This window comes from Tamandua tetradactyla, chromosome X, assembly GCF_023851605.1.
Source record: "Tamandua tetradactyla isolate mTamTet1 chromosome X, mTamTet1.pri, whole genome shotgun sequence".
NCBI classification, from domain to species: Eukaryota; Metazoa; Chordata; class Mammalia; order Pilosa; family Myrmecophagidae; genus Tamandua; species Tamandua tetradactyla.
This window is the reverse complement of record NC_135353.1, coordinates 22,444,553-22,461,194: the sequence shown is the minus strand read 5'-3', so window position 1 is coordinate 22,461,194 and position 16,642 is coordinate 22,444,553. Positions and strand designations below refer to the sequence as shown.

At 41.1% G+C, this 16,642-nt stretch overlaps 1 pseudogene; it reads left to right on the top strand.

The window, feature by feature from the left end:
• Positions 1-68: 68 nt before the first annotated feature.
• LOC143671709 (transforming acidic coiled-coil-containing protein 3 pseudogene) lies at positions 69-14,806 on the top strand (annotated as a pseudogene).
• Positions 14,807-16,642: the final 1,836 nt, after the last annotated feature.

Here is a 16,642-nt window from a genome sequence, read left to right as displayed (position 1 = left end):
ATGGTAAAAATGTCAAGAAAGCAAGGAATGTTGGGGCAGCAATAAGCATATAGGTGAAATGAGTAACTATGGAGCCCAGCCTGGGTAGGTATTCAAATTTGCTAGCTTCCAGAATGCAATATACCAGTGTTATGATGAAGTCATGTGTCAAATTGGCCAGGTGGTGGTTTCTGTTTGTCTGGTTGGGCAAGTGCTGGCCTGTCTTTTGCTATGAGGACATTTCATAGAATTAAATCATGAGCACATCGGATAAATTCACAGCTGATTCCATTTATAATCAGCCCAGGGGAGTGTCTTCTTTAATGAGTAATGCTTAATCTAATCACTGGAAGCCTTTTAAGGAGGATTCAGAAGAGATAGGCTCTCTTCTTGCTTCGGCCGGCAAGCCTCTCCTGGGGAGTTTGTCCAGACCCTCCATCAGAGTTGTCAGCTTCACAGCCTGCCCTGCAGATTTTGGACTCTATGTTCCCATGGTTACATGAGATACTTTTATAAATTTTATATTTACGAATATTTCCTGTTGATTCTGTTTCTCTAGAGAGCCCTAACTAATACAACCAGAAACAGAATGGCGTTTAAAAAGGGGAATTTATTAAGTTGCAAGTTTATAGTTCTAAGGCCAAGCAAATGTCCCAGTTAAAGCAAGTCTATAAAAATGTCCAAACCATGGTGCCAACAAGAGGTAACCTTCACTCAAGAAAGGCTGATAAGTTCAGGGTTTCTCTCTCAACTGGAAAGGCACATGGCGAACATAGCAACATCTGCTAGCTTTCTCCTCCAGTCTTCTTGTTTCATGAAGCTCCCCTAGGGGTGTTTTCCTTCTTCATCTCCAGAGGTCTTTGGCTACATGGGCTCTGTGGTTCTCATGTCTCTGTCAAGGCTTTCCAGCTTTTTGCAAAATGCTTCCTCTTTTAAAGGATTCCAGTAAAATAATCAAGACCCACCTGGAATGGGTAGAGTCACATCTCCCTCTAATGAAAAGTTAATACCCACAATTGGGCGAGTCACATCTCCATGGAGATAATCTAATCATGTTTCCAACATACAGTACTAAATAGGGTTTAAATGGCTGCTCCCACAAGATTGAATCAGGATTAAAAAATGACTTTTCGAGGGTTCATAATCCTTTCAAACCAGCATGGTAGGGAAGCAAGTGAAAAAAGGAGTGAAGTAACTGGCAGAATAGAGAGTGGGTAAAAGACTGGATTCACAGTTATGACAAAACAGTGAGCTTCACACAAGAGCAAAAGAAGCAAAGGTCTCTCACTCTACTTCAGATCCTTAGAACTATACACTCTGGGCCAAAGAACCTACCTCCTCACTCCCCCATCTCTATTCCTTCTCCTTAACATGCTGTCTAGCAGAGCAGTTTGTTGATTTCCCCAAAACACCTCTCTGATAGTGTAATACCCCTGCTTAAAATCCCTCAAAAGTTCTCCATTGCCTAAGGTACTAATTTTCAAATGAGAGCATACATGATAATCACCTCCTTTGAGCAAGGGAGGAGAAAGAAATGAGAGGGTAGAGCTTGACCCAAAAAAGGTAACACATTTTTTAAAAAAGGGTTTGTAGGAAACAAGGGAAATGTACTATTTGTTATAACTGGATGATGGGTATACTGGTGTCTGTTATGATATTTAATTTGCTTTTATGTACTTGAAGTATTGATAATTAATTTTTTCTTTTAAATCTACTGGTACACTTGTTAAAAAGAAGATTTCTTGGCCCTGAAGTATTCCCAGATACCGCAGTTTAGAAAGTTGTGATGGTGCAAAAGAATCTGTATTATTTAAGCTATCCTATTTGATTCTGATACAGGTGGACCAAGGATTACAATTGGAAGAACAAATTGATTTATCACCCTCCAACCCATCCCAATTTCAGCCAACACCCTGGGTCATTTGAATATCCACAAGAACAACAATCCAACATCATGACCATTCAGTTCCTTGACCTCCTGTATCAGTATTGGTTTGTTATTTCTCACTTCCTCTTTTTGCTTGCTCTGTGAAAACGGCCCTGGGAACTTTAAATATTTTTTACTTTGCCAGATGGCATGAATCTAAATTTTATCAGTACAGGGTGGTGGAGAGACTTTGCAGGAAGAAGGGGTTTACTTCCTGTTTCCTGTGTGCTCACTCTGCAGGCCCCTGCAGAGCTCCCAGCCTTTTTAGTGCCCACCTTCTGCAGCATTGGGTTCCCCAATGCACAGCAAGCATCAACTTCCCCTGGTTTTGTAGCAGAGTGCCTCTGGTGAGACACCACTCCTGAGAATGGAAAATCAGCACCCTGGAAGGTACATTTTCTGCAAATTCTAGAGGGCAGATGTTGAGAAAGTTCCACCAACTCAGCACCATGGCAATTTCTCTATCAAGGTCTGAATCTTCAGCCCTGGGTGAGGGGAGGGCTCTATTTTAGCTCTAAGGATAGTGACTATTATACATTATTTTTATATTATATCTGCTGTTCTTGTATTCGTTAGAGTTCTCTTTACTTCTTACTAGCCAATCCCTCATTATTCCAATCCCCTATTATAATTAATAATGTGTTATTGCTCAAATTTCCCTGTTCAAATTACTATGTAATTTCTCTCTCCTGATTGGCCCAAGAGTATCTTCAATAAACTCTTCCTGACCACCTCATCCACCCACTTGCAACATATACTTACTTTATCATCACACAAACTTCTCTGCCTTCTTAACCATGACTTTAAACATTTCATTCTCTAACCAAAACCTACCATCTTTCCAGCTTGCTGTTTCATTACTATCACTACAACTATTCCTTGACCTTATTGTTTTCCAAAACCCTTATTGAAAATGCATGCATCCACATACAGGGTTTGATTTTCCATTGCTGCATATCATAGCTGACAATTAATATTTCAGACTTTTGCAGTTTTGCTATTTTCATGGGTATGAAATTTACAATTCTATGATTATTATGAAGTTGATCACTTTTAATATATTTATTAGTAATGCACGTTTTCTCTTCTGTAAAATATTTTTTCAATTCTATTGCCCATTTTTCTATTAGGTTATATATTTTTTAACTTTTTTATTGTATAGTATAATATATAGACAAAGCAAAGAAGTAAAAAAGGAATAGTTTTCAAAGTACTCTTCAACAAGTAGTTGCAGGACAGATCCCAGAGTTTGTCATGGGCTACCATACAATCCTCTCAGATTTTTCCTTCTAACTGCTCCAGAATATAGGCTAGAAGGCTTAAATATTTTTATCAGTTTATATTTTGTTATTGATTTGTAAAGTTTGTTATACGTTATTGTATTAGTTAAGGTTCTCTAGAGAGACAGAATCAACAGGGAACACTTGCAAATATAAAATTTATGAAAGTGTCTCACGTGACCGTAGGAACGCAGAGTCCAAAATCCACAGGGCAGGCTGCGAAGCCGATGACTCTGATGGATGGCCTGGATGAACTCCACAGGAGAGGCTCACCAGCCAAAGCAGGAATGGAACCTGTCTCCTCTGAGTCCTCCTTAAAAGGCTTCCCATGATTAGATTTAGCATCACTAATTGCAGAAGACACTCCCCTTTGGCTGATTACAAATGGAATCAGCTGTGGATGTAGCTGACGTGATCATGACCTAATCCTATGAAATGTCCTCATTGCAACAGACAGGCCAGCGCTTGCCCAATCAGATAAACAGGTACCACAACTTGGCCAAGTTGACACCTGTCCCTAACCATGACAGTTATGGATACTAACCCTTTCTTGCGTGCATGTGTTTGCAAATATTTTCTTCCACTGCTGTCTTTTCATTTTATGGTGTGTTTTGAGGAAGAGGTTTTAATTTTTAAAAATAGTTTAACTCACTTTCATGTAAAATAAATCCAGAAATTGACAGCCAAAGGCTAGCATAAGAGTTTCATGTTCATCACAGACCCAATATTTTACTCTCCTGCTACTTTGTCATAATTAGCATGTGTTAGTCAGGGTTCTCTAGAGAACAGAACCAACAAGAATGATCTGTAAATATGAGATTTATAAAGGTGTTTCACGCAACTGTGGGAATGGAAGAGTCCAAAATCTGTAGGGCAGGCTATGAAGCTGGCGGCTCCGATGAAGGGTCTGGATCAACTCCACAGGAGAGCCTCGCTGGCTGTAGAAGCAATGAAAGAATCTCTCTTCTTTCTTAAAATCCTTCAACTGATTGGATTATCTCATTGGGAGGCACTCCTTAGTTGATCCCAGATGTAACCAGCCACAGATGCAGTCAACTGACTGATGATTTAATACACCAGCCTTCTGGTTTATCAACCAGCCCACAAAATATCCTTGCAGCAATGGTTAGGCCAGTGTTTGCTTGACCAGACAATAGGGCATCATCATTTGGCCAAGTTGACATCAGATCCTAACCATCATAGTCCATACTTGGTCAACTTGGCAGCTATACACAACACATTGAAAAACACTTAATTTCCAAATAGAACACAATAACAGACATATGTTTTGCTTATCAATACTCAGCAGTCCTGATTACAACCAGAAGTGCACTAAATCTTTCCAGAATAAAGTGCAAGTCCTTAGATAACATTGACTCTTAAACTTCATATCCTATCACTTAAATATTATAACATGAACAATACAACTTTTATCATTTGATAAGAGGAAAACAAGATATTAGCTTATGTACATATGCAAACATACTCATAACAAAACAGGGAGGAAAAATTCATATAATCACAGTCATCATTTCTGTAACTGATCACATGGTATAGTTCATATTTATTCTTCTATTACCAATTCCATGTTCCCTTTACCTTCAGCAAGAACTTCAGCTGGCTGTGGATCTGTGCCAGGTGGGGTGATCCAGACCTTCTTTCCTGAAGTTTCTGGGTGATTGGGAGTCTTGCCTGGATTGGGTGGTTGCAGTTTTCCATTGATTTTTATCAAAGGGCATAGTAGTACTAAGAAATACCCTGGGGGATCTCCTCTATTCCAGGAAAACTCTTCTTTCTCTCCATTTTGTAGTTGCAGTCCTATTTCCACTTGATAGTCAGGATCAATCACCCCAGGCAGAACAGTAATCCCCTTTCATATCTATTAATTCAATTGCATGACAAGTTCAAAGTGACCAGGTGGCAGACTTAATTTCCAGTTCAATGGAATAATTGTGTGTCTCGTGATAAGAGCTCTCCTTCTGGGCAGGCCATGGTGGCTCAGCAGGCAGAATTCTCACCTGCCATGCCGGGGACCCAGGTTCAATTCCTGGTACCTGCCCATGGAAAAAAAAAAAAAAAAAAAAAGAACACTCCCCATTTTGTAACTAATATCCGTAGACTAAAAGAGCTTAAAGTTTCAGGGAAAAGAAGCAAAAATTTTCCTTGTGGATCACTAGGGGTGATAGTGAGTGGTGCCACTCCCATTTCCACCCCTTGATTCCTGTACCAGTGAATCCTGGCTATGGGAGAAACAGCATCATAGAGTGTGTGCTGATTCAGAGCATACACAGCCTCCTAGGGAACATCACCTCAGCCCTGCAAGATATTGCCACTTAGTTGGTACTGTAATTGGGTCTTCAAAAGACCATTCCACCATTTTATCACCCAATTACCTCTGGATGAAGGGGAACATGTCAAGACCAGAGAATTCCATGAGCATGCACCCATTCCGGCACTTCATTTGCTGTGCAGTTTGTTCCTTGATCAGAACCAGTGCTGTGTGGAATACCATGATGGTGGATAAGGCATCCCGTAAGTCCATGTATGGTAGTTTTGGCAGAAGCATTGTGGGCAGGGAATACAAACCCATATCCGGAGTACGTTTCTATTCCAGTTAGAACAAATTACTGCCCCTTCCATGATGGAAATCATCCAGTGTAATCAACTTGCCACCAGGTAGCATGCTGATCACCTGGAGGAACAGTGTCATATCAAGGACTGAGTGTGGGTCTCTGCTGGCAGGTTGGGCACTCAGCAGTGGCCATAGCCAGGTTGGCTTTGGTGAGTGGAAGTCCATGTTGCTGAGCCCATGTATAACCTCCATCCCTACCACAATGACCACTTTGCTCATCACTTTGGGCAATGGCAGGAGTGGCTGAGGAAAGAGGAAGATTTGTATTCACAGGGTGGGTTATCTTATCCACTTGATTATTAAAACCTTTCTCTGCTGAAGTCACTGTCTGGTGAGCATTCACATGAGACATATATCTTCATGTTCTTTGCCCTCTCAGAAAGGTCTGTCCACCTACCTGTTCCCCAGAGTTTTTGTCACCAATTTTCCAATATGCTCCTTCCATGTCCCTGATCATCCAGCCAAACCATTAGCAACAGTACAAGAATCAGTATACAAATGCACCTCTGGCCAGATGTCCTTCCAAGCAAAATGGACAGCCAGATGCACTGCTCCAAATTCCACCCCCTGGGAGGATTTTCCTTGACCACTGTCCTTTAAGGACATCCCAGAAAGGGGTTGTAGCATTGCACCTGTCCACTTCAGGTGGACCCTGCATACTGTGAAGAACCATCTGTAAACCAGGCCCAGGTTTTCTCTTTCTCAGTCAACTGACTGTAAGGAATGCCCCAAGAGGCCATAGCTCTGGTCTGGGAAAGAGAATGTAACTTGGCAGGAGTGGGGAGCATGAACATTTGGACCACTTCCTCATGTAACTTATTTGTGACTTAAGGACCTGCTCGAGCCCTATCTCTAACACACCATTTCCATTTTATGATGGAGTGCTGCTGTGCATGCCCAACTTTTTGGCTTGGTGGGTTAGACAGCACCCAGCTCATGATAGGCAACTCAGGTCTCATGGTAACTTGGTGGCCCATGGTTAAGCATTCAGTTTCTACTAAGGCCCAGTAGCAGGCTAAACACTGTTTCTAAAAAGGAGAGTAGCTATCTGCATCAGATGGTAAGATTTGGCTCCAGAGTCCTAAGGGTCTGTGTTGTGATTCTTCTATAAAGGCCTGCCAAAGGCTCCAGACAGCATCTCTATTAGCCACTGACACTTCCAGGACCATTGGATCTGCTGAACCAAGTGGCAAAGCAGCTTGCATAGCAGTCTGGACATGTTGCAATCCTCCTCTTGTTACAGTCCCTACACAAAACTAGCAGCTTTTCTGGTCACTTGGTAAATGGGCCAGAGTATCACACCCAAATGAGGAATATGTTGTCTCTAGAATCCAAAGAGGCCAACTAGGCATTGTGACTCTTTTTTGTTTTTTTTTTTTTTCATCATAGGTCAGGCCAGATGCAACAGTTTACCCTTCACCTTAGAAGGGATATCTTGACATACCCCACACCACTGAACATGTAGAAATTTCACTGAGGTGGAAGGTTTCTGCATTTTTGTTGGATTTAACTCCCATCCACTGACATGCAAATGCCTTCCCAACAAGTCTAGAGTGGTTGCTAATTCTGGCCCACTAGGCCCAATCAACATAATATCATCAATATAAAGGACCAGTGTGATGTCTTGTGGGAGGGAGTAAGGATCAAGTTCCCTTCAGACAAGATTGTGACATAGGGATGGAGAGTTGATATCCCCTGAGGCAGGACAGAAAAGGTATACTGCTGACCTTGCCAGCTGAAAGCAAACTGCTTCTGGTGGTCCTTACTGACAGCTATTGAGAAAAAAGAATTTGCCAGATCAATAGCTGCATACTAGGTACCAGATGATGTGTTTATTTGCTCAAGTAATGATATCACATCTGGAACAGCAGCTGCAATTGGAGTAACCACCTGGTTAACATTACAATAATCTACTGTCCTCCTCCAAGTCCCATCTGTTTCCTGCACAGGCCAAATGGGAGAGTTAAATGGGGATGTGGTGGGGATCACCACCCTTGCATCCTTCAAGTCCTTAAGAGTAGTACTTATCTCTACAATTCCTCCAGGAATACAGTATTGCTTCTGATTTACTATTTTGCTAGGTAGGGGCAGTTCTACTGGCTTCCACTGCATGAATCAGAGAACCAATGTGGGGATTCTGCCAATTGCTAAGTATGTCGATTCAAATTATGCATTCTGGAACTGGGGAAATGACTACAGAATGGATCCGTTGACCCACTGGACCCACTATGAGATGGACATGAGCTAAACTTCATCAATCACCTGACCTCCATAAGCCCCTACTCTGACTGGTGGACCAGGGTGACATTTTGGGTCTCTGGAAATTAGTAACTCTTCTGGGCCAGTGTCTAATAATCCCTGAAATATCTGTTCATTTCCTTATCCCCAACGCACAGTCATCCTAGGAAAAAGCCATAGGTCTCCTTGAAGAAGGCTGGAAGGAAGGTTAACAGTGTAAATTTTGGGCAGTGTTAAAGGTTCCTTTGCCAAGGGTACCCAACCCTCCCCTCATTCAAGGGGTTTTGGGTTTGTAAACTGTCTCAAGTCTAGAAATTGATTAAGGGGGCATGACTCTGTTTTTGCAATTCAAGTTAGACTTGTATTTACTTGGCATTGGATTCTTCTGCTTATACAGTTCAAACAAGAATTTAGTAGACTGCCCATCTATTTTACTTCTAGGTACCCCATGATCTACTATCCAATGCCATGAGTCTCTTGGAGTCAGATTATTTTGATTGTTGCTTTGAATTTGCTGTCCATATGGTGGCCATGCCTACCTTGTCTATGGTGATTAACTGTCACCACATAACTTCAGCCAAGTCAGGATCTAATCATCCCAGTTGTGTTTAAGGATTACAGCTCAGTGACAGCTGTTCTCACAGTGATATATGACCTACAAAGGTCATTTACAGAGCTCTTCAGGGATGATGGAGCTAGTCTCTTGAATTTATTTGTCAAGGTTCTGATGAAAGGTGTCCTCTGGACATTTCTGGAGTGTGTGAGCAGGTCTTCCATGAAATCTACTCTAACATTCCCATCTCTCTAAGCCTCTGGATCCCCTTATCTACATTACACCAGAGCAGCTCTGGCATTTTGACCTCAGGTAATGTCAGCCACCTTTTGATCCATGTTTCAGCCAACAAACTGTTAATGCCCTTTCTAACCCCTCAAGCTACAACATTGAATGTAGAATCTCTGCTTAGTGGGCCCATAACAATAAATTCAGCTTGATCCAGCTTTATATTCTTTCCTCCATTATCCCTCACCCTTAATATCCATTCTAACATATATTCCCCTGATTTCTATATGTGTAGTTTGGAAAACTCATACAGTTCTTTTGGAGTATAGTGTGCTACCTCATGGGTCACACTTTCAGGGCTGTTGGGACTTTAGTCTAGTTATAGGTCTTGAAGAAAAGAGGGGTGGTGGGGGTGGATCATGAAAAGAAATAGAGGTGTCTTTCTAGCCAATTACCTCAGGGCATTCCATTGCAGTTTCATCTGGTGAGACAGGATTAGTTGCTCCAGATACAGGAGTGAGGGCTGTTTCCCCAGGAGAGATGGTTACAGGGTTGTCAGGCACTGAAGAGTTAATCTTATTAGGTGGAGGTTGTATAGCAGACTCCTCTGAGGAGACGGAAGCCTGGGAAGCTATTTCCTCAAGGCAAGCTGGAGGTCAGGAAGCTCTTTCCTCAGGGCAGTCCATCTAACAAGGTCTATCTACAAGGTCTCAACAGATTCCAGGGATTCTGTCTCCCCATCAATATCCATTATCAGGCCATATATCCCCATCCCACATTTCAAGATCCCATTCTTTTCCAATCAAAGCCCTTACTTTACAGCAGACCCTCTGCAAGGTTGAGATTTTAGTTTACCTTGTGTGCCAGTTTGAACCTGTTGTGGACCCCAGAAAAGCCGTGTCCTTTAATCCTCATTCAGTATTGCTGGGTGGGAGCTTCTTGATTTTTCCCATGAAGATGTGACCCACCCAATTGTAGGTGGTAATTTTTAGTTAGATGGTTTCCATGGAGATGTGTCTCCACCCATTCAAAGCGGTTTTGCTTACTGGAGCCCTTTAAGAGGGAACCATTTTGGAAAAAGCTTTAGCACCACAAGAACCCAGGCAGCTAGAGACATTTGGAGATGAAGAAAGAAAATGCCCACAGAGAAGCTTCATGAAACAAGAAGTTGGAAGAGAAAGCTAATGGACTTTGCCACATGCCCTTCCAGCTGAGAGAGAAACCCTGAACTTCATGCGCCTTTCATGGGTGAATGTAACCTCTTGTTAGTGCCTTAAGTTGGACATTTTCAGTGCCTTAGAACTGTGAACTTGCAACTGAAAAAAATACCCCTTTTTAAAAGCTGTTCTGGCCATGTTTCTTGAAGATAATTGTATGATGATATGGCTGTTGCAGTGTGACTGTGTGATTATGAGAGCCTTGTGTCTGATGTGCCTTTTTTCTACCTTATCGATGGACACGTAAAACATATAGATTAAAAATAAATAAGTAATAGGAGGAACAAATGTTAAAATAAATTCAGTAGATTGAAATTCTGGTGATTGGTGAAGGGGGGAGTAAGGGATATGGTATGCATGAATTTTTTTCTGTCTTCTTTTTATTGCTTTTTCTGAATTGATGCAAATGTTCTAAGAAATGATCATGATGATGAATATACAACTATGTGATGATAGTGTGAGTTATTGATTCTATAACAAGAACGGAATGATTATATGATAAGAATGTGTTTGTATGTGGTTATGTATCATAAATAAAAATAAATTAATTAAAAAAGAAAGGGAAGGGTAAGGGGTATGGTATGTATGAATTTTTTGCTGTTGTCTTTTTATTTCTTTTTCTGAATTGATGCAAATGTTCTAAAAAGTGATCATGATGGTGATTATGCAACTTTGTGATGATATTATGAATTACTGATTATATATGTAGGATGGAATGATCATATGTTAAGAATGTTTGTGTTTCTTTGTGGTCATATTTTTTTTCATTTTTTTAAAATTTATTTATTAATTAAAAAAATTTAGCAAACCAAATAAAACACCAACATATATAATCAGTAATTCACAATATCATCACTTAGTTGCATATTCATCAATTCTTAGAACATTTGCATCAATTCAGAAAAAGAAATAAAAAGACAATAGAAAAAGAAATAAAATGAAAACAGAAAAGAAAAAAAAAGATTAAACCTACCATACTCCTTAACCCTCGCTTTCATTGATCTCTAGCACTTCAAACTGAATTTATTTTAACATTTGTTCACCCTATTATTTATTTTTTATTCCATATGTTCTACTTGTCTGTTGACAAGGTAGATAGAAGGAGCATCAGACACAAGGTTTTCACAATCACACAGTCACACTGTGAAAGCTATATCGTTATTCAATCATCCTCAAGAAACATGACTACTGGAACACAGCAGTTCCCTCCAGCCTTTCCATTACATCTTGAATAACAAGGTGATATCTACTTAATGCGTAACAATAACCTCCAGGATAACCTCTTGGCTCTGTTTGGAATCTCTCAGCCATTGACACTTTGTCTTATTTCACTCTTCCCCCTTTTGATCGAGAAGGTTTTCTCAATCCCTTGATGCTAAGTCTCAGCTCATTCTAGGGTTTTTCTCAATCCCTTGATGCTGAGTCTCAGCTCATTCTAGGATTTCTGTCCCACATTGCCAGGAAGGTCCACACCCTTGGGAGTCATGTCCCATGTAGACAGGGGGAGGGTGCTGAGATTGCTTGCTGTGTTGGCTGGAGAGAGAGAGAGAGGCCACATCTGAGCAACAAAAGAGGCTCTCTTGGGGGTAATTTTTAGGCCTAAATTTTAAGTAGACCTGACCTATCCTTTGTGGGGTTAAGTTTCATATGAACAAACCCCAAGACTGGGGGCTCAGCCTAAAGCTTTGGTTGTCCACACTGCTTGTGAGAATATCAAGAATTCAACTTGGGGAAGTTGAATTTCTCCCCATTCTCACCATTCCCCAAAGGGGGCTTTGCAAATACTTTTCCACTCACTGATCGAATCACTCTGGAATTCATCGGGGCATCACTCTGGACAAACCAACAAAATCTCATGTCCTACCAGAGATTCCAAGTGCTTATGATGTTCAATCAAACTACCTACATAAGTTATGCTAGGAAATGCACTAGTCAAAATATAAATTTTGTACCACATAAACATTTTTTGCTTTAGTCTCACACATAAGGTGACATTTTAAAATATTAATTACCATTTATTTTCAGCACCCTGCAATAATGACATTCCTTTGTTCTTCCTCATGCAAAAGCATTTTTAAAATTTGTGCATTTAGTCACTATTATTATACACTCTAGGCATTCCTAGATTATACCACCTCAATCTTTAACATCTATCTTTCTTTCTGATTTCATTTTTGCCCCCAGCCCTCCTCCCTCTATCATTCTCACATGCAGCTTCATTCAGTGTTTTAACATTATTGTATTACAGTTAGGTAGTATTGTGCTATCCATTTCTGAGTTTTTGTATTCAGTCCCATTGCACAATCTGTATCCTTTCAGTTCCAATTACCCAATATCTACCGTATTTCTATCTCCTGATGACCTCTGTTCTTAACTGAAATTATCCAAGTTCATTCATTAATGTGAGTTCATATCAGTGAGACCATACAGTATTTGTCCTTTTGTTTCTGGCTAATCTCACTCGGCATAATGTCCTTAAGTTCCATCCATGCTGTCACATATTTCATAACTTTATTCTGTCTTACAGGTGCATAATATTCTATCATATGTATATACCACAGTTTGTTTAGCCACTCATCTGTTGATGGACATTTTGGCTGTTTCCATCTCTTTGCAATTGTAAATAATGCTGCTATAAACATTGGTGTGCAAATGTCCGTTTGTGTCTTTGCCCTCATGTCCTCTGAGTAGATACCTAGCAATGGTATTGCCAGATCATATGGTAATTCTATACTTAGCTTCCCGAGGAACCACCAAACTGCCTTCCACAGCATTTGTACCATTTCACATTCCCACCAACAGTGGATAAGTGTACCTCTTTCTCTACATCCTCTCCAGCACTTGTTGGTTTCTGTTTTATAACCCCATTCTAACTTTTTCATATTGGAAGGGTCTGTCACTAATATGGGGTAGAAAGATGGAAATATCTGATGTTCTGAACAGGCCAGGGATCCTTTTGGAGGTTGTAGGTTTCTGGAAAGTTACTCTAGTGCATGGAGCCTTGTGGAATCTTATTTATTGCCATAGGTGTTCTTTAGGATTGGCTGGAATTTTCCTGGTTGGGGTTTGGCAGGTTATGAGTTGTAGCAAGGTCTAACTGAAGCTTGCATAAGAGCAACCTCCAGGGTAGCCTCTCGACTCTATCTGAACTCTCTCTGCCACTGATAATTTATTAGTTAGGGCAATGGTTTCACTTGCAGAGTTGGGCTTACAGAGAGTGAGGCCACATCTAAGCAACAAAAGAGGTCCTCCAGAAGTAACTCTTAGGTATACATATAGGTAATCTAAGCTTCTCTGCTACCTACATAAGCTTCACAAGAGTAAGTCTCAGATTCAAGGGCATGACCTATTGATTTGGGTGTCCCTGTAGTTTGACACAGTATCAGGGGATTCCCTGATAGGAATGTTTAATAGTTTCATATTCTTTCTCCCATCAAAGAGGAGCTGCCTTTTTAAAAAAGTTCTGAGGTCAGAGGAAATATTTTTCCAATTTTCTTATACTCATTGCCTTTTTCCTCAGTCTGTTCTTTACTGGAGATGAATGCAGCTTGCTTCTCAAGTCTTTTTTTTTATTAATTAATTTATTTATTTATGATACATAACCACATACAAACACATTCTTATCATATAATCATTCTGTTCTTGTTATATAATCAGCCTCGGCTGATGACACACCCATGTTCCAGATGGCAGAGGAGGCCATGTGTGCTGCAGGCAAGGAGGAATTGGTGGGTCTCCCCGGCAGTGAGCCACCAGCCTCACCTGCCAACCTGCTGCCCCAGCCCACTGAGCAGGGGCCAGCCTCAGATCTGGCTGTGGAGAACTTCAGGGACCCCTCGGAAGTTCTAGGCACAGGTGCCGAGATGGACTACCTGGAGCAGTTTGGGACCTCCTTGTTCCAGGAGTCTGCCCTGAGGAAACAGTCCTTCTACCCTAAGTTCGACCCCCTCCTGAAGGACAGCCACCTGCGTGTGGCTCCTGTGGCAGCTGAGACAGCCAGTGTCCCTGACACTGGCCAACTTTCCGCAGCAAAGCCACCCCCGGCCAGACTGGTGGAGCTGGACTTCTTGGGACCCCTGGATGTCCCCATGAGTGCCCTCCCTTTGGGCCCTGCCACCTGCGTCCTGCCCCGCCCCCCCAGCAGGCCCATCGCGGATGTGCTGCAGTACAGCCAGGAGGACCTGGACGCCACCATGAGAGCCATGCAGCTGGAGAACCAGGAGCTGAAGAGCAGGTGTGAGGAGCTCCAGGAGAAGAACCGGGAGATGAGGAAGATCATGGACGAGTTCAAAGGTATCATGCACCAGGCCATGGAGGATGCACGTCAAAGCCGAAATCCAGAAAGTCCTGAAAGAGAAAGACCAGCTGACTGCAGACTTGAACTACATGGAGAAGTCCTTCTCTGACCTCTTCAAGAGGATTGAGAAGCAGAAGGAGGTGATCGAAGGCTACTGCAAGAATGAAGCGTCGCTGTAGAAGTGCGTGGAGGACTACTTCCTGCGCATCGAGAAGGAGGGGCAGCGCTACCAAGCTCTGAAGGCACACGCGGAAGAGAAGCTCCGGCTAGCCAACAAGGAGCTGGCACAGGTCCGTAGCAAGGCCCAGGCCGAGGCGCTGGCCCTTCAGGCAAGCCTGCTGAGGGAGCGGTTGCGCGGCCAGTCGCTGGAGAGGACCGTGGAGCAGAAGACGAAAGAAAACGAGGAGCTCACCAGGATCTACGATGACCTGATTTCGAAGATGGAGAGGATTTGACGTGCAGCCAGTGGCCTCCGCCCCGCCCCCGCCCCCGCCTGTCTGTACGTGAGCCTGCCCCCTATACTTCATTCTCTACTAATAGCTTTCTGCTCTCTAACCTCTATCTCCTCTTAAGCTAAATTGTTTTTAAAAAGACTAAATAAAGTGTCCCTTACGTATAAAAAAAAATTCTCAAGTCTTTTTGCCTATCTTAGGCTTCTTCCAGACAGGCTTTTCACTTCTTTCTCCACCATCCAGGTTGTCTCTCTGCTTCAGTGGAGATCACATAGAGTTTGGTCACTTTATGACCTGCCATTGGGCAAATCCACTTGTAGGAATCTACTTTAGAGATGCTCCTACTTTCATGCCACATGGACCCAGGGCAAGGACGCACCCGCAGACAAAGACCAAAATGTCCACTCAGTGTGCTGCGCCTGCGCACTTCGTTCTTTATTTTTTTAAAGTTGTCTTGGCTATATGGGGGGAGAGATTGAGTCCATCTCTTCCTTTCAAATTAAATATATAACAGCTATTGGGATATAATTCATACACTATACAATTAAGCAATTTAAAGAATACTATCCTATGATTTTTAATATATTCACAGATATGTGTCATGATCACCACAATCAATTTTACATTTTTATTACCCCAAAATGAAATCCCATCTCCAATAGGCAGTTATTCTAAATTTTTCCCTTCCCCCAGCCCCTGGCAACCTCTAATATGTTTTCTGTCTTTATGGATTTTCTTATTTTGAACACAATATAAATGGAGTAATACAATATGTGATCTTTTGTGATTGTTTTCTTTTACTTAACATGATGTTTTCAAGGTTGATCCATGTCATATGTAGCAAATTTCAGTACTTCATTCCTTTTTACTGCCAAATAATATTCCATTGTATGGATATATGACATTTTATTTATCCATTTACCAGATGATGAGCATTTTACATTGGTTTTACTTTCTGGCTTTTATGAATGATGCCACTCTGAACATTCATGTACAGATCTCTGTGAGGACATGTATTTTCATTTCTCTTGGGGAGACCTCCTTGGTCATGTGTTAATTCTATGTTTAACCTTTTGACTGACTGCCAGACTTTTTTCAAAGCAGGTGCACCATATTAGGTTCCCAGTAGTAGTGTATGAGAGTTCCCATATCACTTGCTTGCTAGCACCCGTTATTATCTTTCTTTTAGATTATAGCCATCCTAGGGAGGGTGAGGTGATATTTCATTGTGGTTTCTATTTGCATTTCCCTTATGGCTATCTTTGAACATATTTTTCATGTGCTTATTGGCCATTTGTGTAACTTTGGAAAATGTCTATTCAAACCCTTTGCCCATTTAAAATTGGGTTATTGAATTTTTATTATTGAGTTGTAATATAGTTCTTTATATATTCTAGATACACGTCCTTTATTAGATATATGGTTGCAAATATTTTCTCCCATTTTGTGTATTTCCACATTCTTTATGGTGTCCTTTGAAATACAGATTTTTAATTTTGGTGAAGTCTAATTTACCTATCTATCTTTTCTTGTATTACTTGTGCTTTTGGTGTTATATCTAAGAAACCTTTGCCTACTCCAAAGTCATGATGTTTTATGTCCATGTTTTCTTCTAAGAGTTTTATAATTTTAACTCTTATATTTAGGTCTTCGATCCATTTTGAATTAATATTTTGTATGGTTTAAAGAAGGGCTCTAGCAATTTCTTTTTCAAAATAATAAACCTAAGTGTTTATGAAATAGAAAATGTAGTTCTTAAACAGAATTTATAATAATAAATGCTGAAATGTAAAGGGTAGTTTTACATATCAGTAAGTAAATAAAGAATTCCTCACCAAT